Source organism: Phyllopteryx taeniolatus, chromosome 1 (genome assembly GCF_024500385.1).
Source record: "Phyllopteryx taeniolatus isolate TA_2022b chromosome 1, UOR_Ptae_1.2, whole genome shotgun sequence".
NCBI lineage: Eukaryota > Metazoa > Chordata > Actinopteri > Syngnathiformes > Syngnathidae > Phyllopteryx > Phyllopteryx taeniolatus.
The window spans coordinates 45,616,888-45,643,065 of record NC_084502.1 but is presented as its reverse complement, the minus strand read 5'-3'; the positions used below and the strand labels follow the sequence as shown (position 1 = coordinate 45,643,065).

Here is a 26,178-nt window from a genome sequence, read left to right as displayed (position 1 = left end):
CTTTCACTCTGTATTTGTATAATATACTTTTTAAGTTGAGGGTCTTCACTTAAAGGTTATAATCTTGAAATGACCTCACATGTTATTGAGTATAATTTTAGTACAGAATTTAAATATTGTAACTTGTCTTTCTCTGATGTGCAGATGGGGTAAACGGGTCATTAACAGCAGATGTGTGTCAACAATTCCTTTCTGGTACCAAGTTGACCTTCTGCGTGTGGAGACCCAGCAGGGAAGAGGAAACAAAAATTGGAATGTTTCATCCATGACCTGTTTACTTTCAAATTATAAATGCTTAGGAATGGGATGTCACTTAAATTCATGTGTGAGTCAATGCATGTGAGCGAATACTTTTGGCAAAATAGTGTACATATACTGTGTGTGTGTGTATATATACACACACACACACACACACACACACATACAGCCGCTGAAATACGTGTTTAACACATCACTATTTTTCCCACTAAATATACTTCCAAAAGCGCTATTGACCTAAATACCAGTTCTTGTGTTCAATACTTTTTCCCTGTCATTTTGAATTATTACACACAACTTCATTTCTGAGTTTATTTGTTCCACTTTTTTGGATGTATGGATTACTTGGGTTGTTCCCAACATCTGGTGAAATTTTCAGGTCAATAGCACCTTTGGAAGTATTTTTAGTGAGAAAAATGGTGATGTGTTAAATACTTAAGTGTGTGTGTATATATGTATATTTGAACAGTTTAAAAGTTTTATCTCTGAAAATAGCAGTCCATTTGTCACATTTACCTAAGAATTCATGGCTTGGGTACAAACATAATTCCAATGCACAAAATAGATTTTATTGATGTGTCATGAACGGAGCAAAGGATAGGACCCAAAAATGCACGACTCCAAAACAAATGGACAGTTTCCAAAAAGAGGTTTAATATATGGGCATAGGTCGGTACACAGGCAGGCAATCCAAGAAAGGCAACAGTATCCAAAAACATGAGGCACGCCTTGTGGAACTCACATTTCTCAGCCTTGACATATAGTTGATTCTGCAGTAACCGCTGCAATACAGAGCGGACATGAATAATGCGAGTCTCCTCATCCGGGGAGAATATCAAAATGTCATCCAAATAAACAAAAACATACACATTCAACATGTCACGCAGGACATCATCGACAAGGTTTTGGAAAACAGCTGGAGCGTTAGTAAGTCCAAAAGGCATTACCAAATACTCATAATGTCCCGTTGGTGTGTTGAAGGCTGTTTTCCATTCATCTCCCTCCCTTATCAAGACTAGATGAGACACATTTCTTAAGTCTAGTTTGGTGAAAATCTTGCCTCCCTCTAGGAACTCAAAGGCGGTTGAGATGAGAGGAAGAGGGTACCTGTTTTTTTTACAGTTATCTCGTTGAGACCCCGGTAATCGATACAGGGACGCAGGGTCTTGTCCTTTTTGTCCACAAAGAAAAATCCTGCTCCCGGTGGGGATGAAGATGGGCGAATGATCCCGGCTGCCAGTGATTCTTCCACTTACTCCTTCATGGCCTTGTGTTCCGGCCCTGAAAGAGAGAACAACCTCCCTCGTGGGGGTGTGGTTCCAGGCAGCAAGTCAACAGCACAGTCATAAGGTCTGTGGGGTGGAAGGGATTTGGCCTTGGACTTGGAAAAAACGTCTTTAATTCTTTAATGTCATGGTAACAGGTGGGCACTTGAGACAAGTCAGGTTCAGAGTCAATAAATACAGGTGTATGAATTTCTTGATCCGGAGAGCATAGTGTCACTTTAGGAAGAACCCGGGTAGGGTCTTCCTTAATGAAATTTAGACTCACCGCTCCCGTACCCTTGCTACCGGCACCGGCAACTTTGATGTGACAGTTGCTCATGGAATGACCCAACTGACCGCAGTAGACGCACCGCCCTTCCCTCAGCTGGCATTGACGTTCCTCAGGGGAGAGACGGAACCTGCCCAGTTGCATGGGTTCATCCGTGGGGACGCTAGCCAGTGGGTTGAGACTGGAAACAGGGGATCTGCCTTGGTTTGGCTGGTCACCGAGGCTCATCCTCCAAGTGCGCGGTGACGCAGCCCTCCGCCGGTCTCCATCCAGCTCGCGATCCAAAAGCCTCTTGTCGATTTTTACGGCGAGAGCGATGAGAGTGTCCAAGTCAGTCGGCAGGTCTAGCGGGACTAAATGATCCTTGACGGCGGGGGATAGTCCTTGAAAAAAGGCATCGAGTAGCGCCCGATTATTCCAATGACTCTCAGCTGCTAGAATGCGAAACTCAATCGCGTAATCTGACACCCTGCGCATGCCTTGTTGTAAGGTGACAAGGGAGCGAGCTGCCTCACGATATGGTGTGGAAAATTGAAAAATTTGCTCCATAGTCTTTACGAAAAAAGCCCATGAATGACACGCGGCGGAATTGCGGCTCCATTCAGCAGTAGCCCACGCCTCCGCACGACCAGTCAGGTGGGAAATGACGAAAGCGATTTTTGCCCGCTCGGTGGGGAAGGCAGCTGCCTGCAGCTCAAAGTGGAGTTCGCACTGCGTGATGAACGGCTTAATGTTCCCAGAATCTCCAGAGAACCTCTCCGGTCGAGAGAGCTGTGGGCAGATAGCAGCGGAGGTGGCAGGTGGCTGCATGGTGACTGCTTCACATGGAACCGTGGCGGTATCGGGTGTGGTGCCAACTGCGGTATCGGGTGTGGTGCCAACTGGTTCCTTCTCTTGAATCATTTTCATAAGAAGTTCAAACTGCGAGGCCACCTGTCTCATCATATTGTCCTGATGCCTTGACAGTCCCTCTAGATGAAGGTGGAGGGCAGCAAGCTGCTCATCCTGCTTCGAGAGGCGTTGACCCTGCGCTTGAAGGGCTTTGCGCACCGGATCTGAGTCTGCTGGGTCCATGTTATGGCCAGTTCGTTCTGTCATGAACGGAACAGAGGATAGGACCCAAAAATGCACGACTCCAAAACAAATGGACAGTTTCCAAAAAGAGAGGTTTAATATACGGGCATAGGTCGGTACACAGGCAGGCAATCTAAGAAAGGCAACAGTATCCAAAAACATGAGGCAAGGAGGCAAGGTCGATAATCGGAACAGGGTCAAGTCTTACTGTGAGTCTGTGACGTGGAAACAAGGACTGCTGGAACGCGACAACAAGGTACAACGAACTAGCGACGAGAGGGAATGAGACACGAGGTTAAATACAAGGGGTATTTAGGGTGAACGAGGCACAGGTGGTGAAGATGCTCACAGGAGCAGGTGTGTGTGAAACAGGGGAAAAACAAAAACCGGAACACACACACCCATGACATGATGTGCATTTAATTTTGTGAGTTTTAAATGACTAGTCATTAGAAATGAATGGGGGAGACAACAAATAGGGTAATAACTGAGCTCAGGTACATCCTTATATGTGGGATGGCAGATCCGCCCCCAAATGTAGTTGTTGGGAAGTGATGCTATACTACAGTACATCAAGGACACAGGAGGGACCAAAGAAGCTGAATGTTTGACATAATGGAAGTGAAGAGTTTCCCAACTGTTAGACAAAGCACTTGGGAGCACCCGCCCGCTTCACGCTTGCCCGAGCCTAAACACATGACAGTTGCACTTGATAACACCCGAAGGCTTGAAGGGGAGGTGGGAGCGAGTGTATGCAAAGCTGTGAACAGCAGGAGATGAGCAAGTAAAGGTCCTCAATGTTTAGATTTGTCCGTAAGATGGATGTGTGGATGCACGACTCCTCTCCTACCAACTCACCATCTCCTTCTTTATTAAGCTTACGTCTATTGTTTCTCCAGACGGCACAACTGCATGCCTCTTTCTTTTGTGTTGGTGGACCATGGGAGGCTCTTGAACGTAAGCGCCTTCTTTGTTCTTTGTTGTTTAAGTCACTTTCATTGTGAACATTCCTTTAGAGGCAATAGAGAGAGGGTCACATGCATTATGTGCTGTCATCCATCGGCAGGATGGAGGGGGCTTTTTTTGCGGGATGTAGTTTGACCATTACATTCGCAAGCATGTGCACGCTGCTGTCATTGTTCCCGGCATTGTGTTCACTTATAAACTTCAATCCGCGTCTCCTCCGATAGACTTTATGCTCTTATAGTTCAAGCAACTGAGAATGAACAGGTTCTAAATGTCTTTTTTTACTATGAATGTTTAATTTACAGCTTCTTTAGCTGAAGCCTGCAAGTACCTGCATGAGGCTTTTTGCCAGCTTTTCTTCTACATGAGCCAACAGCTTGAAGAGAATTCCAAACTGGGGATAAACATGAAGCCCAGGCATCTCTGTCTATTTAAATAAAATGCATAGAACAAGAATTTGGTCACGAAACCAAATTTGTGTTGCATTTCGACCAAAAAGAGTTATGTTGTTTTATTCATGCTTTTCGCCACAAGCAAGTCTAATGTGGAAGAAGGTGCAACATAACTGATGGGAATTACCACTGACACTGTCAATAAATAATACAAACAGTGGATGTACACTGCTATAAATTATGCAAAACCTTGCAAAGCTGTCTGTGTAGGAAGAACATGTTGCTGTAAGTGTGTGCACAAATATGTGCATCCCCAGTCATACAATTGGTATATTATTTAGTTTTACTCGTCACTGTGAAGTTGAGGCACAACAATGATAACTCTAAAATGTCAGTACCATTTCACACAGTACTTGTGCTTGTAAATTTAGCAAAATAATGTTGCCATTCCGATGATATTTTTGTGCTGTAACACTGCTAAAGACCAGTTCTCATATCAGACAAGAAATCAACATAGTCTAAAATCCATCTAATACTGCTCATGAGATGTTTCTCGGGCAGGTGCAAAATGCACTTGAAGGATTATTTAACTAAGCCCGTTGTGCAGTTTGGATATTGTGTTTGCTTTAAAACACAGATTTTGCCATATTTTGACCCCAACAACTTTATTTATTTATTTATTTTTTTTTAAAGCTTTTGGGGCTTTGGCAAGCTGTGACTGCCAGTGGGTCTAATCTTTTTCATTCCTTGCCAAAGTCCTCCCCAAAGACTCCCGCTCTCGGCTTGAGATTCAAGAGCTTGGCATTCAAATTTCAGTCTTTTAAGCAAAGAACTCTGGCTCTTTGCCACCTCACAAAATGAGTTGGAATAAAGGGGAAGGATTGAGTGAGTTTGAATTAAAACAGATGCTTTATCTATGTGATATCTACCATTTATCTGCCCTGTGGGCATTGAACTACATAAATGGGTGCATTAGTTCTACTAGTGACCGAACATGGTACTAATCATCATCAAGACAAAGGGTGAGCGAACCAAAGCACTTAGCGCTGAGATAATCTTTGAACTAATCAAGTATACTCTTTTCTGTTCTTTTTTTCTACAGACAATGTGTTCAGAATATAAAATAAACCACCCAGCAAGGCATTATTCATGTTAAATGTACTGGGAACCTTGTGTAGAGGCCACAAATATTCAGGACAATCTTCTCACATTATCAAAAGCATGATTCGTTAAAATTCTGCATTGTGGTGTAGCTTCATGCTTCGCACTGCTGCCCAACAGCAACGAGGTTGGAGTTTCAAATTTCAGCTCGAACATTTTTGTGTTATTGTATGGATTCTCTCTGGGTCAGTTCAGCTTCTTCAGATTCAGTTTAGTTCAAATTCAGTTTAATTTTTTATTTTTTTTTGGGTTAGGATGGAAATAGCTATATATGTCCGTGTGTTGATAGCATGACATCAAAGCTGCAACACTGTGTGTAACTCACTAATGAATTAAACAATGTAAAATGCAGCATGGAACAATCCTTTCTGCTGACTTAATCTACAGTATAAACAAGTGAATCGCAATAATTATCTTCGTCAAATCCTAATTGTTAATACTTTTTTTTCTTTTCATTGCACAGAAGTGTCAATTCTCTGTTAACCCATCATCAGATGGCAGTATGTACCCCAACACAATGGAGCTAAAGAGTGTAAAAAAATAAGTCCAATATTTTGGGAGCCGGCGGCACGGTGGACGACTGGTTAGAGCATCAGCCTCACAGTTCTGAGGACCCAGGTTCAATCCCTGGCCCCGCCTGTGTGGAGTTTGCATGTTTTCCCCGTGCCTGCGTGGGTTTTCTCCGGGCACTCCGGTTTCCTCCCACATCGTAAAAACATGCATGGTAGGTTAATTGGAGACTCAAAATTGCTCGTAGGTGTGAATGTGAGTGTGAATGGTTGTTTGTTTATATGTGCCCTGCGATTGGCTGGCGACCAGTTCAGGGTGTACCCCGCCTCTCGCCCAAAGATAGGTGGGACAGGTTCCAGCACGCCCACGACCCTAGTAAGGATAAGCGGTACAGAAAATGGATGGATGAATGGATGGATGGATAGATCTATGGTTTGCCTTATACAAACCTACTGTATATAGGGCACAAATGTGAAAGACAAGCATCTTTCACAAGTATGATTAGTTAAATATATTTCTTTTTGCAATAATATCTCGGGTCATGCAGAGAAGGAAGGCACATCTTTCCTTCAAAGGTCACACTTTCCTGATTCCATTCAATAATTCAGACTGAAGTGCTAACAAAAGATAAATCAACATCATTGCTCCCATGTTACTGACAAAGGCCTCAGCAGCTTAGCAGGGCATTGATTCGCCCTGCTGCTCGGCTTATGTAGGGTTGCCCCTGTTAATTGGTTCTGTGATTAGTCAAAGGTTGGAGTCAACGGTTGACATTTGAGAAAAAGTGGATCGATTATCAGATTTCATAGGCTTAGGAGAGCTGCTCCTTAAAGCGGCAGTCCAGGTCAACAAACAGGCAGCTTTGTAATGTTGTTGGTTTTGTCATGACCACGCCTCCAAGTGTTGGATTTAAGGAAGGCATATGTCTAGTTTAGTATGTAATCATTACAATTCACATGAGCATATTCATCCACCCAGCCATTCTCTATACTGCTTACCTGCAGGGAACATAGAGACTAAATTCATACGAACATTCACACCTATTGACAATTTAGTCTTCCATGAAGCTAACGTGCATGCTTTTGGAATGTGGGAGGAAGCCGGAGTACCTCTAGGAGAGCCATACAAGCACAGGGAGACCATGCAGACAAATTCCACACAGGAAAGCCGGAGCCGAGATTCGAATCGGGCGTCAGTCATTTTCACTTGCATTTACACCATCAGTGAGAGGAAACTGAACCCACACTGCCTGTACGGAAGTCAGGTGAAGAAACCGCTACACCACTGAAGACGCCACACGAGCAAATTGTCACATAAAAACTATTTCAGCATTTTTTTCAATAAGATTATTTGCAAATATGAAAAATTTACCATGACTACAGATTACATTTAGAAACACATATTGAATGTCAGTGTGGGTAAACATTGTGTTTTTAGCTGGTCATTCCAAAGGAGACCTTAATGTCCTGAATGGTCTTACGGATTGCCGTGGCAACAAAGTATAATCACTCAAGCAGCCGCACAAATAACCAATGAGTACCAAGGGGGTTTATTGATTTGACCTATGATGCTTGTGTATATATCTGAGGGGGTATTGCCTGTTTGAGGTGTTTCTAAGCAGAAGGTAGGACTAATGTGTAGCTCATCAGTGGGAGCTATTTATCCATCCATTCATTTTCTACTGCTTATTCTTGTTTGTCAATGAGTTGGTAGTAGCTTATCTGTAAGAACATGGGCTTTGGAGCTGGAGCGCCAAGGTACGAGTCTTTCTGCGGACAAATGTAAAAATAACAACCAGTTGTTGGAGAGAGACTTGTCTGTTGCCTGGCTACTGTCAAGGTTCCCTTGAGTAAGGCAGTCCCAAATTCCTCTAGCTCAGGGGGTGCAGTACTGTTTACGTCCCCCTTTCACTCTGAAATCTCTCGTTGTATGGCTGGATAAAACCCATGAAGACTCCAGACAGGAAGGAATTTGCAGAGGTGTGGACTCGAGTCACATGACTTGGACTTGAGTCAGAGTCAAGTGAATTTGATGACTTTAGATTCGACTTGACAATATGGTAAAAGACTTGCAACTCGACTTGGACTTGAACAGCAAGGACTCGTGAGTTCACGTGAACTTGAACCCACTGACTTGAAATTGACCAAAGCACTGAGAAACCAACACTTTGCAACTTTGTTTTTCCATAGCTATGTGTGCAATTCACAGTTTTACTTCAAGTAAATATGATAAGTGACAACATAATGCCGAAGTTTTTAAGTATTTTAAATTATTAGGTCAAAGTGTTGCACACCATTATTACTTACATGTATTTAATTCTTATGACCTTTAGACAATGAATGCCCTGTTCGGCAGGCTCTGGTAGAGGAATTGACCAAGAGGTCATTCTTTCACACATTACCTAAAGTTATGCTTTCATTAAAAAAAAACAACAACAAACAATAAAACAACATATATCAACAATTAATGTGTCAGCTAAATAAGGTACACATTCCAAGAACCACTGTTAACATGCACAGAAACGACAATGACATTTAATATAACAATAAGAACGTCAATTATTGAAAAAAAAATAATCCACATTGCATTGTGAGAATGTCGCAGCTTGACGTCACGTATGCTTGTTTTCGTTAGCATTAGCAGATAGCGTTGTGAGCGATCACGCAAATAGTTACACGGCGGGCTTCCTGTTCATCATAGTCTGGTTTAGTCAGTGTAGTGTTCTCAAGAATCAGTCTTACACTGTATTTCTTTTTTATTCACTCTATTTACCAAGTTTAAACTGAAATCTATTCATATTTGTGTTTGAAATTTCCTCACGAGAAATGTTTGTAGATTTTTTAAAAATGCCGTTTCCTGCTATATGCACAATGTGAATTTAAGAAAAATACTGTTGATTGTCTAAAAGGGCAAACCAATTGGTCGTTCGTTAAGTGAAATGTCTAATTTTCTCGTCTATTCAAAATTGCTCTTTAACCAAGGAAAAATATATTTTCTCCGTATAGCTGATTATTCTGATGGAATTGTCAGTAGAATAATCGATTACTAATTGCAGCACTACTGGATGCAAATTCTTATTTGTGACAGGTCTCTTTAATGTCACTTCAGAAATAAACTGAGAAAAAGTAAGTCATAGCATAGCATTGTGATAGAATAATTGAAAACCTACTATCAATCAGTTTTGAAGGGGCAATAAATAGTCCCAAAAAAATGGCACGTCTATCATTTGAAAACACAGTAATCAGCAAAACGTGTACGAAAAAATGTTACGACGAAGACAGGCATATCCGTGTAAAATCAGCTGAAGATGAAGCATGCTATCGAGGGAAATCCTGTATCCTGTTAAAAAAGAGCCGTGAGTCCGTGCCGCTCCTCTAACGTAAAAAAACAACAACGCCATGGACCGCGTAGCGATCGTGGTGGCAGGTGAAGTGCTTGTGCTTTTGTGTTCGCTCCGTGAACGGGACAGGACGATAACAAGATAGTAGTTTGCAGATCACGGAGGAACTTGTTTACGTTAGCATTTAGCAGCTAGCTCCGTTGCATGAGTCATCAAGCAAATAGTTTCACAAAGGGCTGCTGTCGCTGTCTGAGCTAACTATTCCAGGCAGTTGGGTTTGTACAGTGTGGCATTCTCAAGAATCGGTCTTGTATTTGTTTTTTTATTCGTTTTATTTGCAGATCACCGCATTGTATTAATTCCACATTACATCAATTTCTTCTTCATCTCTTCTTCCTCTTGATTTTTGGGAGACCAGGCATGTTGAAGTTCACTTCTGCCACCTAAGGGTTAAGTGATGAACACCTCCAACAGAGCCAACCCCTAAGAAATACATTAAAATAACAAATACTGAAACCATCATTTATTAACAATTACAATTATACACTAATGAATATGTTGCACAATTAAACAGTGTGCAGAATTATTTTTCCTATTACATAATATACTGCAACAACTGTCCGACGGTAATGTTCTTGACATAATTTACAAAATATGGAAATTCAGAAAAATTGTTCTGGAAGTAAATTTCTATAGGTTGGCAGGTCAGCAATCATAGCCTTGAATGCAATTTTACTAATAATTAGCATAATCATTTCTGGTGTTATTTTGGCGTTCATTTTCCTTTTTTTGGTTTTGGTCAACAATTTTAATTTCGGTGCATCGCTAATTTTGAGATCATTATACTTTGAAATACCTGCAGGTAAAAGTAATGTATTTCTATAATTAGATTTGTTAAACAAACCATGTGCATTATAATGTAAATCATTTTTTTCTGGTCCGGTTTTATACATATATAAATGTTAATACAATAAATATCATGTCATATCGAATATCGACATTAGGGGGTAAAAAATGTGATATCAAATTTAGGCCGGCTTGCCCAGCACTCGAGCCACGCCGCCCCATGTACAGTATCAAGATGGAGGTCAGTCATCTATTTAGTATATTAGTTGCAGATGTTTTTAAATGTTAATTGAGGCAACAACTTGATAAAAACTGCTAAAGTCAATGACTCATTGAAGTGGAGTGTTTCTTCAATAAAGCCACAGTACTTCTTACTGTAATATGATTCACGACTGGAGGATAGGTTAATCCTCAACTGAATTTAAAATGACTGAATAATATTGTATATAACATTGCAACTACCGATTGTTTTAAAAGCAAAGCAAATGTATTTATTTAGCACATTTCCAACACAAGTTAATGTGTCAATGTGCTTTACATCATTAAAAGCATTTAAAAAATAAACACAAAGAAAATAAAAGACAGCTTTAAATATTCAAAAAAAAGAGAAAAATATAAAATATATTGCATTATAACAAATGTATACCATTTACAGAATATATATCCACAAATATAACTTATTTGATTGTGTAGGAATTTTTCAACCTTTCTTGTACCTATGTATAATGCGCACTATTTTAAATATTTTTTGGGGGTAAAAAAAACACGGATTATACACGAAAAATTACAGTAGTAGATAATCTAGGACCCCATACATAAACCTTGTGATGGGCTCCCGCCACAGAAATAATTTTGTCTAGGGGGGTGAGGGGGCAAGAGTCCCGATCGAAAATGGGTGTTGGGAGGACGGTTTGTGCAAATGTTTTTCAATTGACTATTTGTCGACACGGTGGGGGGGGCGGGTTGATAAAGAACTGTCACGATCAAAATATGTTTCTTGACAGGGGGAGGGAGGAGTTTCTAAATAGGGGGTCAGGGGCATTGCCTAATACTCAGGGGCCCCCTATGCGCAGCCCTGGGAAAATCTTCACATTTGTCCCCCCACTTTGGCACCCATTGCAGGAGTGTTAACTGCTAGTCCACCTCATTTCGGGACCATCATTTATTCAATTTATAATTAATGGCTGAATTACATTGTACACCTTCCTCCCTTCATAAAATATACATATAGTTTGATTACTGCCTTTGCCGACAGCAGCTCATGGTCCTCTCTGATTCATCTAATGGCCAAAGCGAATACAGTACATAGCTTTTGTATTATGACGTCCTCAGTTTTTATCTTACTCTGTGGCGCAGGTAAACGCGAGCTCATAATATTTTTTTTTTCCCAAATGCCAGGTGCGCCCTGGCACATTGCCATTGCCATCGCAATACCTTCACTGCCTTGCTCAAGCGAGAGCAGATGCAGTCCAAGAGCCTGACTTTCTCCTATAATTTATTCATGTCCCCACTTTGCACGCCAGGAGAAAAAATATGTATTTTTCAAAGCTGGGTTACTCATCTAAACTGGCTGCATTTGGCAGTTATTTTGTGGAACTCACACAGACCATCCTCCGTTTGAAGCAACAAATGACAATGTCACACTAAAGGTGTCACGTGATCACCTGGCAGGGCCAAGACAGAGATCTCAAAGCCAGCTTCCTTCCTTCCATCAGTCTGCCCTTCCTTTTGACCTTTCAGTGCAATATTCACAACCAGTGGCAATTTTAGGATTGGAAGCATAAACTACCTTGCACTTAATACATTCATAATCAACATTTATTTTGAATTTATTCAACAAATTATTTCAACATTTACACTCTGCTGTCTATTTTTGTTGCACATCACACAGAGAAGCAGACCACACACATGCAAGAGTGCAAGGAGAGAGTCTGTCAGAGTGACGGGCCAGGCAAATGCTGACAGCACCTTAAACTTGGTTTCGTGGGGGTTCAGTGCCGTGCTCAAGGGTACATCGACAATTGCTTGTTTTGTCTTGTTACAGTCTCTGCTTACCATAACTTTATTATAAGTGTCGATTGTGCATAAAGAGAGGTATGCAACCTGTCAATCCCAGATCTCAGGTCATAACCCCAACCTGTTACTGGTCTCACCCAGTTAGATTCAACCACATTCCACTCATTCCTGTTTTCTAGACAAGGAGACCTCATGCAACTGAAAGTGGAGGCCCGTTTTCCCAAATTCACAAGAGCTCATCACTGTTTTCTTTAAACCAGGCATGGAGAATAAAGTGAGAAACCAATTTCAAGGGCTACACTGTTTGGTATTGCAAACGAACACAAATTGAAAGCTGACAGTACATTCGCTACGATTATTTAAACTTCTCTTCAAAACTAGTTTTGACTAAATTAAAATTCTACTGGCGGCACGGTGGCCGACTGGTTAGAGCGTCAGCCTCACAGTTCTGAGGACCCGGGTTCAATCCCCGGCCCCTACTGTGTGGAGTTTGCATGTTCTCCCCGTGCCTGCGTGGGTTTTCTCCGGGCACTCCGGTTTCCTCCCACATCCCAAAAACATGCATAAATTGGAGACTCTAAATTGCCCGTAGGTGTGACTGTGAGTGCGAATGGTTGTCTGTTTGGCTGGCAACCAGTTCAGGGTGTACCCCGCCTCCTGCCCGATGACAGCTGGGCTAGGCTCCAGGACGCCCGCGACCCTAGTGAGGATAAGCGGCTCAGAAAATGGATGGATGGATGGATAAAATTCTACTTTACAAGGCTGAGACTGAACTGGATTTGACCTGTTCCGTGTCAGTGCTCCATCAGCCGTAATGTTCAAATCATGTTCTAGAAACTTTTAAGGAATTATTGTTCAATGTCAAAGCAAGGCCTCTATTCATTTTGAATGAACCAGCAACAGGACCCACAATAATAGCATTGATAGACAATGTCAGGTTCCTTAGTTAATAGATAACATCCTTGTTGTCTACCCACATATTTTATCCATTCATCCATCCATTTTCTGAGACGCTTATCCTCACAAGGGTCACGGGAGCGCTGGAGCCCATCCCAGCTATCTTCGGGCAGGAGGCGGGGTACACCCTGAACTGGTAGCCAGCCAATCGCAGGGCACACATAAACAAACAACCATTTGCACTCAGATTCCCACCTACGGGCAATTTAGAGTCTTCAATTCACCTACCATGCATGTTTTTGGGATGTGGGAGGAAACCGGAGTGCCCACGCAGGCACGGGGAGAACATGCAAACTCCAGACAGGCTGGGCCGGGGATTGTACCCCTGTCCTCAGAACTGTGAGGTAGACGCTCTAACCAGTCGACCACGGTGCCACCCAATATACAATATTTTATCATAAAAAATATAATCCCAGTTGAAGACCATTTACATAGCTATCCATCCATTTTCCGAACCGATTATACTCACCAGGGCTCGCACGGGCCTGCTGGCACCTATCTCAGCTGACTTTGACCGAGAGGCGGGGTACATCCTGAACTGGACGCCAGCCAATCGCAGGCCAAATACAGACAAACAATTATTCACGCTTACATTCACAACTATCAGAATCAGAATCAGAATCAGAATCATCTTTATTTGCCAAGTATGTCCAAAACACACAAGGAATTTGTCTCCGGTAGTTGGAGCCGCTCTAGTACAACAGACAGTCAATTTACAGAACACTTTGGAGACATAAAGACATTGACAAAAAACAACAACAAACAACAATTGTGCAAAAAGATGCAGAGTCCTCAGTTCGAATGGCTAATATCGCAATAGTCCGGTGCAATGACCATTGTGCAAAGGGCACTGAGACTTCAAGGAGTGTATGCGGTTTAAAGTGACGAGTACTGCGATAATCTGGGACAATGGTTGTGCAAATGTTACAGATACTCCTCAATCAGTGTGCAAATGGAGCAGATGCTACTCTGGCATGAGTGGCCACTATATGCAAATAGTGCAGCACGGCGAGACAACTACAGTGAGTGCACGAGTAATTTAGAGTCTTCAATTAACCTACCATGCATGTTTATGGGATGTGGGAGGAAACCGGAGTACCCGGAGAAAACCCATGCAGGCCCGGGGAGAACATGCACAACTCCACACAGGCGAGGCCGAATTTGAACCTTGGTCCTCAGAACTGTGAGGCAGATGTGCTAACCAGTTGTACACCGTTCCTCCAGTGTTAGCCGTTATAGAAATTCTATAAGAGGATTTTGATAATTACCAATTCTCAATTTTGAACAGCTGTGGCACAAAGTAAATTAAGGCACAGCAATATCAATACAAGATGGCCTTGTTAGCTGGACCAAGTGATTTATGTTTTAATTTCCATCATTATTTGAGTGAGTAGGGTTATTCCACAACTGTTAACCAATTTCCACAAAACTGTGACAAAGTTTTTTTTCCCCACATACCTGTATATGACATTACAAGAGGGCATTTTTCTTCTGGGAGTCAATTGTTGTGTAGTGGTTCACATGCAGTATGTGCATCTGATCTAACCCCCCTCTTGCAGCAGTAAACCATCTGGAATTGGCACCAGCCCACCAGCGACTGTGAGCAAGATTGATGGCAAGAGGTGTACTATAAAGTGCTGAATCAAATTTGGATTATTTAGCCTTAGTAGGAATTTGTGTTCTACTGGATGTTCTCAGCTGGTTTTGTGTTTCATTATTAAGCAGCAGCACCCAGCTGTGCATGGTCCAGATGTCCTCACTATAGAGAAAACGTCATGCCATGACTAGTACACAGAGACTCGGGGTGTGAACCCATAGAGAAAACATTGGAATTTACACTTAGGAGTACAAAAATCACATTATAATGCAGCCCTATGGGGGGCACAAGTCAGTGCAAACTGTAGGCCGGTCCCAAGCCCGGATAAATGCAGAGGGTTGCGTCAGGAAGGGCATCCGGCTTAAAACCTTGCCAAACAAATATGAGCGTTCATCCAAAGAATTCCATACCGGATCGGTCGTGTTCCGGGTTAACAACGTCCGCCACCGGCGCCGTCAACCTGCAGGGCGCTGTTGGAAATTCAGCTACTGTGGGTCGAAGTCAAAGAAGAAGAAGAAGAGGTGGAAAGCGGGTTCTTCGGCAGAAAGAGAAGAGGAAAACACAGAGCCTAGAACTGAATGTGGGGACTTTGAATGTTGGGAAAAGTATACTGGTGCCCATTTGTAAGAACAAAGGTGATGTGCAGAGCTGTGGCAACTATAGAGGAATAAAGTTGATGAGCCACAGACTTCAATGGTTTGGACACGTCCAGAGGAGAGAGAGTGAGTATATTGGTAGAAGGATGATGAGGATGGAGCTGCCAGGCAAGAGAGCTAGAGGAAGACCAAAGAGAAGGTTGATGGATGTCGTGAGGGAAGACATGATGGCAGTTGGTGTTCGAGAGAAGGATGCAGGAGATAGGCTCTCATGGAAAATGATGACGCGCTGTGGCGACCCCTAACGGGACAAGCCGAAAGGAAAAGAAGAAGAAGTACAAAAATCACATTATACAAAATGAATATGGAAGTGGTCTGCATTCCTGAGGTACATTTTGTCTGGAACTGATCAGACCTCTCAAAGTTTAGGATAGGCTTTACAACTGTGAAAAATCACATTTATACTCTTATTTTTCTACTGCTTTTCTTCACCAAAGCCCAGCCTCATTGCTTGCATGAGTCTAGTGAATGCTAAACATTCACAATGACATTTGCAGTTATTGTGGTATTTGTGTGGGTGATTAAAGGGCTGACTTGCAACTTGGAGATTTAACTCTTTCCTTTAGGGATGTGTGAAAAAGGCATTGTTTTTTCCCTCCACAGCTGCAATTCAAATATGACACAAGAGAACTGCTACATGACATAGGGTGAATTCTTTATTAGTATGTGTCAAACTTTGCAGCTTCTGGATGGAGTTTGTGAGGTTTGTGAGATGGAATTGTGAGGTTGCAGGAGATCATGTATAGTATGTACAAGGGCGCACAGGCTCACATATTTACATGGCATGCTTGGCTCTGACACATCTGACAGGAACTCGTAGAGCTGTCCCAGACTCCGCCCCGAGTGGTCAAGTGATTGGCCTACATAGAGGCAGGGCAGCCCACTGGCAGATTTGAATGGGGAAGCAGGGTGGGAGGAGGAGGGATGGGGGCGTTGCACTTTGTGCTTGCTCTCTCTCTCTCTCTCTCTCTCTCTCTCTCTCTCTCTGTGTCTCTCTCTCTCTGTCTCTCTCTCCAGTGTCAGGATGCACTAGCTTCTACAGGCAGGCTAGGAAGCATGTCATGAGAGGTGATGACACAGTCACGGAGCCGTGGCCACATCCTCACCGACTCTTGTTTTGGCTACTGGCGACTGCTTTTTGCCGTCTCCTCTCGCTGTGTCCACCGGAGGAGAGAGAGAGACAAAGATAGCCTAACTTAAGCTCTCTTGTTCTCTTTTTTTTCAGTTTGCTTGTGGATGATGGGATTTTAACCATGTGGAAGGTAAGAGGAGGGAAGGGAGGAGGGTTTGTTGTTTTCTTCATTTGCTTCTTCTTTTGCTGTCTTGCTAGGAGTTTGCTCTTCTCTTAGTTTACTCCAAACTGTAAGTCTCTGGGGGAATCCTGACTATATAGACACAAATATTGCAACACCTGCAACCACCGACAGGAAGGAGAAAGCAGACAAAAATATAGTGTCGCTCCGACCTCTGTAGCTCTAACAGCTTTCAGTCTTTTGGTAATAATTTCCATTGTGTCTGGGGGGGAAGTTTTCTCCTTTCATCCAGAAGAGTATTTGTAGGGTCAGAGGTCACAGATGTTGGCTCACAGTCTCTGTGCAAGTTCATCCCAAAGGTGTTCGACGAGGGTGAGGTCAGCTCTCAAGTTCTCGCACACTACATTCGTCAAAGTAAGCCTTTATGAACCTAGTGGGGCACAGTCATGCTGGAACAGAAAAGGAGGGCCTTCCCCAAACTGTTGCCACAAAGTTGGAAGCACACAGCCGTCCAAAATGTCATGGTTTTAATCAAGAAGAATTCAGATTTAAGGGGGCTATGATGACTCTAGCTCAACCCCCTGGGTAATTAATTAATTAATAATAGATGTTTCATTTGTCCATGAAGTTCTGAATTTTGGCTCAGGGACAATGGGAATGAAGGGTAGGAGCAGTGTGTACCAGCAGTACTGGAATGATAATGACAGTACTGCTCGTACACAACAGTAATGTACAGTGCAGTCATGATAATGACAGAGCTGCGGATCTTGGGGTCTAACCAATGAACACTGACGGGCCATCTGTGTCCAGGACTAAGAGGCACATTTGCAGTAGTTAATCTCACAACAGCCGCAGCAGTAAATAGAACTTTTTAAAATATTAAGTTAGATGTGTGCATCATTTCAGAGTGAGCTTGGGGAACAGTTGTCGGGACGCTTAGTCGTGTGTGACCCTTTTTAACTGATCAACTGTGTTTTTCTTGGTGCTTGAAGGCATCACCTAATGAAACAGACAGTGCCTTGATGGGTGCTTAAAGGAAGTCTGAGGATGCCGATTTAACATCTTTTATCTTTCCTTACATGTTTCATCTTTGTCTGTGGATATAAAAACACGACAGAAGGTGGAGAAGAGTATTGCAAGCAAATACTGCATGTTTGCACGTGTTTCGTGTGTACTGAGGCATGTGTGAGAAGGCTGGGCTGATCCACCCCTGGGCTCAACCTGGTCAGGTCATGTGGCAACGAGGAAATCAGCGATGGGATATGGACCATGATGCGAAATGTAATGTGACTTATAGAGGGAGGGCTTTAGTGTTTTGTGCAACATTTGTCTGTGACCAATATAGCGCCAGTGTTGTTGTTGCAGTTTCCTGTTTCCCATGCATGACATGTTACGGTGCCATTGTCAAGCACGCCAGTTCTGGGGGAAAAGCATCCCAGCTGTCAGACACCCGGAAGCTGGCGTGTAAAACATGAAAGATAACTCTAGCCAAGATAGTATTATGATACCTCTTCCTGCACAATTGCTTTCTCAGGGTTTGTTTTCAAATAATTGCATTTGATTTTTAAGAAAAAATATTTCCTTGTGCTGCCATCAACAGTAAGAGTGTATTCTTCAGTCAGAAGATAAAAATGTTGGAACCATAAAAAATTGTGACCCTGACCATGATCACTTTTAGCAGCTTGCACAGTCGTGGTGATCATAAGGGATTGTTCAAGAATTTCTTTACAAGGGCTCATAGTCTTGCAAAAATGTGCTTGCTACAAATCAGTCAATGTGTGTGTCATTGTGACATTTGATAACTTATAGGCAGGGTTGGGGAGTAACTACATTGTATTAAATTAAATTACAGTTGCCTTTGGAAATTTCCAATATTACAATTATAGTTTGGAAAACTTGCTACAAAAGCTCTGATTTTTTGTTTTTTCATATCACTTCGATGATTGACTCTCTCTGGTCATGTGCCATTCTGCAGTTGTCTCAAAAATGACACTTTTCCAACTATGCCACCTTGTGTTGCAAGAGTTTGAAAAAGTTATACTGTTAGTTACACTATTGAACGCATAAAAGAATATTGACTTTTGAAGAGTTTCATCTTTATGATTTTGGACTTTTTTTTAAGGAACATTCAGTTATGGTTTGTCATAAAACAATATTGTCTAAATTGTTTACATTTGTCAGTAGATCCACTTGATATGGTATGGTGGTTGTCCACATGCCGTACACATATAAGGCAATAAACACATTGTTATTACCGGTATGTATTTACATTTCATTATGTTTAGTTATCTGTTTATTATTTTTATAAAGAACAAATATGTGGGTAATTCCAAATAATTATCTATGGTTTTAAACATCCAAGGCGCCTGTTGATGCATTCATTCAAAATGTAGAAAAGTATTCCAAATGTAATCAAACATTATATTTTCAACAGGGTAACTTGTAATTGTAACCAACTACATTTCCAAAGGAATCTTCCCAACACTGCTTATAAATTAGCAAGGTTAGTCTCAGGTTACAAAGAAGGTTCAACAGATGATACTTTGTATCATCAACCTGTTGAACTGTTTTCTCCAATTTGAACCAAAAACTGAAGTATCCCTCTGTCATAAATAAATGCTTGATACGAAGCTCGGACTGCAAGCAAGCTAACTGAACAAGTTAATTTGAACTCGATGCCTCCCAAAAAATGTTACTCACCTGACCAATCTTCTAAAGTCTGATAGTGATGAACGAAATCATTGCTCATTACAAAAGACAACAATGATTGATTGACACATTATTGTCACTCAACACTCAGCATTGTTATCTTTGTAAAAGCAAAATTCAAGATACAACTCTAGTATTCTAGTCTTATTGTTTGTGAAGATATTTAAGTTAAAGTGGCTGGGAAGTGTATGTCACCCCCAATCAACCTTTTTGTGGTTCAGGTCCATTTATGTAGACAATAAACCAGCATCAGCATCTCTTTCCGACTCTCATCAACATCCTCAACACCAAACTTGTATTTTTCATTCCCCTCCCTTATTTCCTCTTAATGTCAAATCTAATTTGGATCATTTTAACATGCACACACACAAACACACACGTCACCCTCTATCATATTGTGGAATCGTATACAGTACTGGCAAATCCTGTGGCTGACCACCTCACAATATGAAAGGCTGTGATTGGTCACAGTCCAGCGTGGGTGGAAGCGGATTATGGATCCACATGGTGTCTGGAATTACACAAAGACGACGTGCGTGTGTGTGTGTGTGTGTGTGTGTGTTTGCGTGCGTGTGTGTGTGTGTATTGAATAATCAGACACTGCCTTGCAGTATTTTATGGAGAGGAAGACGAAGTGGAGAAGGAAGGAGAAAAGGAAGTAGGTTAAGCTATTTGACATCACTTAGCGATTAACCCTGGCACTTTGGCCCAGATTAGGCAGCACGTCTGCTCTGCAAAATGTATCACCTTTCCTACATTTCTGTGCGCAGCAAAATAGGAAGACTGGCATCTGTAATGTGCCTGTTACTTTTTCCTGAAAAAGACCTAATATTGTTTATCATGAACAATCTCTTTTCTGACTGCGTTACTGTATGTCTCATTCATAAATACTACAAGTGGTTGAGTGGTGAGATCCTGAGATGGTCAAGGTGTGGGTCAATTTGCCAAACAATGAGTCAGGGTCAGCTATCAGCTGGGGCAAGAGGGGGAACGGCCCCCCAAAACAACCGCCGTGCCCCGTCTGTTTCCTCAGCTTTGTACTGTGTGCCGGCTATCTGTGATCTTGCCATGTGGCGGTCGTCAAGCTAGCATCAATCCACCACCAGTGGTGCAATTTTGAGTTTTATAATAAGAGCGAAAATTTAAAGTGCTGTGTTGCCTGCTTGAATGTTGCCGGCTTAACATTGTTTTGAAAGATTTGCTTTGTAAAATGTACTTATTGATCCTAAGATATGTGTGCTTGCGTATTTGTACTTTTTTGTCCTTCTCGCTGAGAAAACCACACCCACACAATTAAACATATACAAGAAGAGAGAGGAATTGTAATCAAGGGGGAAAAAAATGAGCGAAGTAAAGTAGAAAAAGTCACACAAATTTTGAATTTGCAAGCATTTTCATGAGTGCCCTATAAAAGCTTAATGTATTATATTTATGTACCTTAAGCATTTTTTTGGTCACGTGTTCTTTTGGATATTATTTTTACTCGCACGGTTCGGTTTATGTGATTTGTGTGTGGGTGGTAACTTCACAGTCTCTAGAGGAGTGAAGCTTTTGATGCAGTTTGTGGAAGATAGTGTGTTTACAGGATTATACATTTGTTGGGCTGTGTGCTTTAATGACAAGTAGCGACACACAAGTACACGTCTATAAGTGCCCTTTTAACAATAGCCATTACCTGGTGTACACGAGTGTGTTATGAGAGTAGTGAAAGATGCCATGCAGCAATCGCTAAGTTAGCGGGATAATAAATAATAGAAAAAAATCACATGATGCCGTCTTAACATTTCTGCCTCCGCCCTCAAGTATGCATGCCTCGAACAGGCCCTGCACTGAATCCTGTTTTCTTGCATGAGACATTTAAACTGCAAACTCATGGAATAGCTGAACATGAACACTCAGTTTCATCTTCTATCCATCCATCCATCCATTTTCTGAGCCGCTTCTCCTCACTAGGGTCGCGGGCTCGCTGGAGCCAATCCCAGCTATCATCGGGCAGGAGGCGGGGTACATCCTGAACTGGTTACCAGCCAATCGCAGAGCACATACAAACAAACAACCATTCGCACTCACATTCACACCTACGGGCAATTTAGAGTTGTCAATTAACCTACCATGCATGTTTTCGGGATGTGGGAGGAAACCGGAGTGCCCGGAGAAAACCCATGCAGGCACGGGGAGAACATGCTAACTCCACACAGGTGGGGCCGGGGATTGAACCCCGGTCCTCAGAACTGTGAGGCAGAAGCTCTAACCAGTCGTTCACCGTGCCGCCATCTTCTATCCACTCAGGGGAAAAAAAACAATTTTGTCATGTTATGTAATATGTTCTCACATCCTAGGAATATAACCTTTTGTATGTACAGTGAAGGCCAGCATATTTGCAGTTTGGCATTCGCAAATTCACATATTTTTGGGTGCAACCTATCGTCTGTTATTTGCCCAAAAAATCTCATTCATCTGCTGTTTTTGTAAATCAGGCCAAGCAAAGCAAAAAAATAAATAAAAGCACTGCTTTTCCACAATCTTGTGGCATCGTGGTGCCAAAGAACCATGTTGCAGAAGTGAGTTAAAGAGCCTAGACCAAGCTTGTTTAACTCATTTTTGTCGGAGGCCCCACTGTAGGTACTTTTTTTTTTCCTCAAAGGGCCGTTATGACTGAAATGATAAAGATGTATAATTGCCTCTTCTTAATATTACATAGACAAAAAAGTTATTTCTTGATTGATTTGAAATCAGAAGTAAAAAAATCAATACTTTGTTCAACAATATCCATTTATTTTTTAAAAAGGGGGTGGCTTGCGCGGCACGGTGGGTGACTGGTTAGAGCGTCAGCCTCACAGTTCTGAGGTGCGGGGTTCAATCCCTGTCCCCGCCTGTGTGGAGTTTGCATGTTCTCCCCGTGCCCGCGTGGGTTTTCTCCGGGCACTCCGGTTTCCTCCCACATCCCAAAAACATGCATGAATTGGAGACTCTAAATTGCCCGTAGGCATGACTGTGAGTGCGAATGGTCGTTAGTTTCAATGTGCCCTGCGATTGGCTGGCAACCAGTTCAGGGTGTACCCCGCCTCCTGCCCGATGACAGCTGGGATAGGCTCCAGCTCGCCCGCGACCCGAGTGAGGAGAAGTGGCTCAGAAAATGGATGGATGGATGGATGGGGTGGCTTGGAATATCACAACGTTTTAAAATTAAAGACAATAGAGCCACTGAGAACCAGAGAGGACTGGCTCCTTTTTTGTCATTTTGCAGGACAGTGATTTAAAGTTTAATGGCTGCTACCTAATGGTTGCCAATAAAAGTTTAGTGCAGCAGTGGTCTAAGTCCCGATATCCATCAAATCTATCAATATTTCATTAAAGTTGATAGATAACATTTACTTAAAGGTCCCCTTCCATCTTTATTTTCCATTTAATTTTTATAATGTTTATATAATTTCCTTTTATTGGGTCTGTATGATAGGTTCAGTTGGAAATACCCCAAATGTCCTTTTTGAAGCTATTCTAGTTGGTCTTTTTCACCTGGCATTTGAGACAGTCAGATTTCCCCTTATTGTGTGACACGCAAATGAGCTTTGCTCTTATTGGATCATTCATCTTCCCCAATTTAAATTTGGAAAACAGCTTGGCTCTGACTCGTCCATTTCATGTCAAGGGAGGCTTAGGGGGGCCAAGCATTCATAGTAACGTTGGGTCCTTCGATGCTACAGACTCGTCGTGTCCCTCACAAGAGTTTGATTGCAGGATTATTTATACACACTGAACTCGCATTCGCTTCATTTGCACCACAATGATATGCTCCTCCCACCTCGGACCTCTTAAGTGGTGCGCGCTGAAGACGGTGTCCTGTGAGCAGCCGCAGTCAGTGCGACAAGTCACCCTGGGTGATTCCTTCTATTTTTTTTTCCAGTTCTACTGCCCATTCCAGCTCCTCCGCCCCACAACCTTTGCGGCCGATGATAAGTGGCCATGATGGCCAGTGGGACGCCTGTCCCTCGTGACTATCATTGTGAAGCACAATTCACCAAGCGTTGGATTGTTGGCCCACTATAAGGGAACATGAAAATAAAAAGAGTGGGGGCTGTGTTGAGGTAAGGTACAGTATGTCATCTGCTCCCATTCATTCAAACTGAACCTGCCACAAAGCTTGGGGCAGCCAAGTCTTTATGTGACATCGAGTCCTTCGATTTCTTGCTATCATTGTGAAGCACAACTCACCGAGGGTTGGATTGTTGGCCCACTAATAGGGAACGTGATCTGAAAGGGAACTTGGATGAAAATTAAAAGGGGATATTTTGAGGTTATGCTTGCAATCCGCTCCCATTCATTGGAATTGAACCTGCCGCGATAATCATCGCTGAAGAAAATGACTGCAAGCTCTGCTATTTCATCCACTGTTATATCATAAATTATGAATACAGTTAACTATTGCTGTAAAAGACAACATATGTCTTCGTTCTAGACTGCATTTTTGTGGCTTGGCAGCGACTGAGACCCGCTCGCTTAAAACCCATAAATGCCGTTCAGCCGAGTTGAGTGGGTGAGTGGGTACCAAACAAGAAGTGAGTATTAACTGACGAAAATACATCACAATGTCAGTGATTTCAAATCCACCCATTTTGCAAGCCTTTATCCAGCCTTATTGACTTTTTACATTCAATCGACAACCCGGATAGATGTCAAATTTAAACCACGACTCATTTTGACCTACATTATGCATAAAACAGTAAAGAAAAATGGATTCTGATAGAAGGGACCTTTAAAGGGGCAGGAAGGCAAAACAATTTTGGGCAAGAATATGTTGTATGTGCCACCACTAGTATAAACAAGGTATTCTGAATAATATTGCATTTGTCGAAGAATTTAAGAGGTACATTTATAAATTTTCACCTATTCCAGGAAGCGTCAATATCGCACACTGCTGTCGACTGAAATTAATGTGACAGGTGCCCTCGCGAATGTCATGTGACCAAACCTGAAAATGGGAAATCGGGCTCCCCCTGTAGGCTGCGATAGCAAGCAAAACTACAGGTTGATTACATGATGGTTTGTACATGAAATTACATGACCGTAATTTCTCGTGTAAAATGCGCACCCATGTATAATACGCACCCCCAAAGTTGACCTCAAAGTTCTGGAAAACCCTTCAACCTATGTATAATGCATTTTTACAATGCATGATTTTGCTTCTACCCATATGATCAAAACATGAAGTATGATCTGTATTTTGTTAGTTTTTTTTCAAATAATTGTTATGAAGTTAAGCACTTTATTTGAACACGTAATACTTTTTTTAAAGCGGTAAAGAAAATGGATGGATGGATGGATGCTCTTATTTTGAAATTCACAGCCCTACTTTTATTTAGTAAATTAGAAAACACACAGTTGTGCTCATTCATACATTTGATTATCCAGGCAGAATTTGTAAGATGGGTACAATTCTTTAAAGAAAATATGAAGGACCAGGTAAAATACATTTAATTTTATTTTAATGTGATTTAAATTAAACTTTCAAGCATTTCAGAAAAGCATTATCATTAAACAAAACATAACCATGAAGAAATTAATGATGGGTGTTGTTCAGTCATCAGTCATATTAAAAAAACAACAACAATATTTTACAAATTCTGCCAAGGTATGTAAACTTATGAGCACAACTGTACATATATGCACTCATACGTACCCCTGTCATATTGGAATGAAGGCTACGCCTTTTTATAACCACTAGGTGGCGGTGGCATATCAGAATGAAAGTGTACACCTTTCTCATAACCTCTAGGGGGCGGTGGCATTTTGGAATGAAAGTGTACAGCTTTTTTATAACCACTAGATGGCGGCATACATTTATAAAATGTGAAGGTTTTTCCCATTTTCCCCTTTACCTATTGCACTATTGACATTTGACAATTTTTTGGGGGACAAAATGCACATTATAGACGAGAAATTAGGGTACTTTTATGTGGTTATGCCCAAGTTTTAGTGCCTCAGCCCCCCTAAAACCAACTTTAAACCCCCTAAACTATTTTGTAGTTCCCCAAAAATCACTCTGTCGACAAACAGTACCGCCCACACAATAGCCTTAATCACGGATAGAAAATTTCACTCTACACCCCCCCCCCCCCCCCCCCATCCCCCCTCCAGTCGACGATTGGTTTTGGGGATGGAAAAGCTATAACCCTACACCCCTTGCTTCTTGGGTTGGAAAAGTTCGATCGGCAGATCCTGCCCAATCGATCAATCCTAGCGACGCCCCTGCCTGGCCCATATACACTCACCGACTGCCCAACGGCTGTTTGACACACGGACACACGTCGACATATGTCATATTAAATGCATGAGCTGCGAGCGGCACTTTTGTTCCAAACATGCTGCATGGCGGCTTGGCAGTTTAATGTCTGAAAGTACTGCACATCTGCAGTCATCTTATGGCACGATGGCGTGTTAGATTTGGAATAAGTTTGTTCATATTTGGTCATCGTCAGTCGTAAAATCCGTCTAAGTGAAGCGCCAGCGTGTGTTGGTCTGGAATGGTTGCTGAGCAACACTGATCAACAGCTTCCTCACTCGCTTTATTGTTGATGGTCTTATAAAACACTGTTTGAATTACATATATTGTACAATATGCATGTAATAGAGATGAGAGAATACAGAAAACATATGCTCCTTCTATGTAGCCCGTTTGACAAGCGGTGCCCACGTCTAACTGGGGACGGACGCCTAAGTTCTGGATATCCGCACGGGGGTTAATTTCACATTTAAAGTGTTGAATATTTTCCAAAAAGAATTGCAATGGCATTCACATGTATCAAGAAAACAACACTTTCCAGGAATTCTACCTTCAAGCAGATGTCAATGACACACCAACAGGAGAATATGGCCCTTACTGCACATGCAG

General features: G+C 42.1%; 1 protein-coding gene across 5 annotated transcripts in view; it reads left to right on the top strand.

Moving 5' to 3' along the window:
• The first annotated feature begins 3,690 nt into the window (after positions 1 to 3,690).
• Positions 3,691 to 26,178, top strand: part of LOC133489198 (E3 ubiquitin-protein ligase Midline-1-like) — a 44,724-nt gene continuing 22,236 nt past the window's right edge. For 2 of the 5 annotated variants that reach the window (XM_061798083.1, XM_061798058.1), the window contains exon 1: positions 16,345 to 16,589. The gene's annotated coding sequence lies outside the window, so the exon portion shown is untranslated. Of the gene's footprint in view, positions 3,844 to 16,341; positions 16,590 to 19,815; positions 19,948 to 26,178 lie in introns of those variants that run through there. The other 3 variants (XM_061798067.1, XM_061798090.1, XM_061798076.1) reach the window with 3 other exon arrangements.